The following is a 4,047-nucleotide window of genomic DNA, read 5'->3' as shown; positions in this document are numbered from 1 at the left end:
TATCTCAGGTTGTTAATGATTCTTCCTCCAATCCTAATGCCACGTTTCTCTTCATATAGTCCAGCTTATCAGATTATTTGCTCAGCATATAGATTGAATAAGTATGGGGAAAGGATACAACCCTGACATGCTCCCTTCCTGATTTTAAACCATGTAGTGTCCCCAGGAAGTAGTGTACTCCAACAAAATTGGAAACCTATGTGAAATGGTAGATTTCTAGAAACACACTACTTACCTAAACTAACACAGACTGAGGTAGAAAATTTGAATAGACCTCCCTCCCCACACACACAAAAGAAACTGAACAAGTCATTAAAAAATTTACCAACAGAAAGAAAAAAAGCCCTGGCACCGATGGTTTAACTGGAGAATTCTACCAAATGTTCAGAGAAGAATTGACACCAATCCTACTCAAACTATCCCAGAACATAGAAGAGGATGGAATCCTCCCAAATTAATTTTATGAAGCAAGCATAACCTTGATACCAAAACCAGGCAAAGACATCAGAAGAAAGGAAAACTGCAGAACAATATCCCTCATGAATACAGATGAAAAAACCTTCATCGAAATCCTAGCCAATAGACTCCCAAAATGAGATATCAAAAAAATAATACATCATGAGCAAGTGGCATTCATACCAGGTATCCAAGGATGGTTCAACATTAGAAAAACAATTAACATCATCCATCACATAAACAAAGGCAAAGAAACACATGATCATATCAATAGATGAAAAAAAAAAAAAAAAGAGTCCTTTGATAAAATACAATATCTGTTCCTGATAAAGACTCTCAGAAAAATAGGAATAGAAGAGAAATTCCTCAACATAATAAAGGATATCTATGCAAAACCAATAGCCAACATTATTCTCAATGGAGAGAGACTGAAACCATTTCCTTTGCAAACAGGAACCAGACAAGGATGCTATCACCACTTCTATTCAACATTGTATTGAAAGTCCTAGCCAAGGCAAGAAAGGAAAATCAAAGGCATCCAAATTGGTAAGGAAGAAATCACACTATCCCTATTTTCTGATGATATGATCCTATACCTAGAAAACCCAAGAGACTCAGCAAGAAAACTACTGGAACTCATTGAGAGATTTAGCCTAGAGGCAGGATACAAGATCAACATACAAAAATCAGTTGGATTCCTCTATATCAGCAAAGAGATTGCTGAAAAGGAAATGAGGAAATCAATACCACTTACAATAGCTACCAAAAAAAAAAAAAATACTTGGGGATAAATCTTATCAGGGAGAAAAAAGACCTGTACAAAGAAAATCACAAAAAGACTACTTCGGGAAACTGTAAGTTGTTGTTGTTGTTGTTGTTATGTGCCGTTGAGTCGGACCAGATTCATAGCGACCCCTCCTTGGGTTTTCGAGGCAGTATCACTACAGAAGTAGATTGCCCCATCTTCCTTCAGAGGAGTGGCTGGTGGGTTTGACCCACCAGCCTTCTGGGTAGCAGTCAAACTGTAAGAGATCTACATAAATGGAAGAACATATCATGCTCATGGAAAGGAAGACTGAACATAGTGAAAATGTCAATTCTACCCGAAGTAATCTATACATTCAATGCAATCCCACCCAGCTTCCATCAACATTGTTTAAGGATATGGAAAAACCACCACTAATTTTATATGGAAAGGAAAACATGACTGAAGAAGAACAAAGTAGGAGGTCTCACACTCCCAGATCTCAAAACCTACTACACAGCCACAGTTGTCAAAACAGCCTGGTATTGAAGAACTAGAGAGTGCCCAGATACCAATGCCAACCACTCAGGAGGGGATCAAAACTGGAGATTCTGGATAGAGTGGGAGGAAAAATGCAGAACAAAGGTCAAAAACACAATAATGACCAGAATTGCTGGTTGGATGGAGTCTGGTGGGACTTCCAAGACTATGGTCCTGGGATACCCTTCAGGCCTGGGATAGGACTCACTCCCAAAGACTGGCCCTCACCCCAATGGTAGAAAGACTTACATGCAGAACCCCCAACTCAGGGCAACGCACCCACCTACTCTACAGAGATACACCCCTTGGAGCAATTGGCCATGGAGCACCAAAGGGGCAGCGTTCACATGATGGGAAAGCTGGGCAGACAGGGGCATGTAAGAAGGGCACGGGGTGGGGAGGTCCAGTGAAGGGAGGGGAGAAGAGGGGGCTAGGGTTGGGGATGGTAATTGGGGCATGAAATCAAACCGTTGACTATAAAACAATTCTGTTCTGTAAATTTGCAACCAAAGCACAATTGAAGAGAAAAAAATAATAAAACAGCCTAGTATTGGTACAACGACAGACACATAGACCAGTGGAGGAGAATTGAGAACCCAGAAATCGATCTGTCGACACATGGTCGGCTGACCTCTGACAAAGTGCCAAAATCCATTCAATGGGGAAGAGGCAGTCTCTAACAAATGGTGCTGGCAAAACTGGTTATCCATGTGTAGAAAAGTGAAACAAGACCCATACCTCACACCATACACAAAAAATAACTTCAGATGGATCAAAGACTTAAGTGTGAAACCTAAAACTATAAAGTTCATCAAAGAAAAAATATGGGGCCAACTTGTTACTGTTGTTGTTATTTGCAGTCAAGTGGGCCCCGACTCATAGCGACCCCTCCTTGGGTTTCTGAGGCAGTATCACTACAGAAGTAGGATTTCCCAACCTTCCTTCTGAGGAGTGGTGGGTGGGTTTGAACCGCCAGCCTTCTGGTTAGCAGTCAAGTACTTTAGGCACTATGCTACCAGAGCTCCTAAGGGCCAACTTAGGGACCATAATTTAGGGCATCAAAAGACTATCAGACATAACCCAAAATGCACAAATAGTAGATGATAAACTAGATGATTGGGCTCTTCTAAAAGTTAAATTCTTCCGTGCACCAAAAGACTTCTCCAAAAGAGTAAAAAGAGAACCTACAGGTTGAAGAAAAAATATTCTGCAATGACATATCTGACAAAGGACTTATCTTATGGGAGGCCTGGTGGTGCAGTGCCTAAGGCACTTGACTGCTAACCAGAAGGCTGGTGGTTCAAACCCACCAGCCACTCCTCAAAAGGATGGTTGGGCAATCTACTTCCGTAGTGGTACCACCTCGAAACCCAAGGAGGGGTCGCTGTGAGTTAGATCCAACTCAGTGGCAGTGAGTTTGGTTTTTGTAAAATTTGTATGAAACTCTACCACCTCAACATTAAAAGAGAAACAATTCAATTGAAAAATGGGCAGAAGACATGAATAGACACTTCACCAAAGAAGACACTCAGGTGGCCAACAAACATATGAGGAAATGCTCACGATCATTACCCATCAGAGAGACGCAAATCAAAACAACAATGAAATACCATCTCACTCCATTACTAATAGCAAAGTTCAACAAGACAGAAAATAATAAATGCTAGAGAGGATGTAGAGAGATTGGGACTCTCATAACACTGCTGGTGGGACTGTAAAATGATACAACCACTGTGGAAAGCAGTATGGTGATTCCTTAAAAAGCTGAAATTAGAAATACAATTTGACTCAGCAGTCCCTTTAGTGGATACATGCTAGGCATATATCCTAAAGAAATGAGAGCCAGGATGAGAACAGATGAATATGCACCCCCATGTTCATCACAGCACACTATTCACAATAGCAAAGAGATGGAAGCAGCTTAAGTGCCCATCAACCGAGGAGTGGATAAACAAATTGTGGTACGCACACACAGAGGAATACTGTGCAACACTAAAGAAGAATGTAGAATCTGCAAAACACTGCATAATGTGGATGAACTTGAAAGACATTATGCTGAGTGAAATAGGTCAATCACAGAAGGACAAATACTGTATTAGTCCACCATTGTCAAAAGTTAAATGTACTGCCGTCGAATCAGATCCAACTCATAGCAACCCCTCCTTGAGTTTCCAAGGCAGTATCTCTATGGAAGTAGATTGCCCAGTCTTCCTTTCGAGGAGTGGCTGGTGGGTTTGAACTGCCAGCCTTCTGGTTAGCAGTCAAATGCCTTAGGCACTATGCCACCAGAGCTCCCATAAAAAGTC

Source organism: Orycteropus afer, unplaced genomic scaffold (genome assembly GCF_000298275.1).
Source record: "Orycteropus afer afer isolate SDZICR_OR568_19922 unplaced genomic scaffold, OryAfe1.0 scaffold00574, whole genome shotgun sequence".
NCBI lineage: Eukaryota > Metazoa > Chordata > Mammalia > Tubulidentata > Orycteropodidae > Orycteropus > Orycteropus afer.
Note: the sequence above shows the minus strand (reverse complement) of the source record.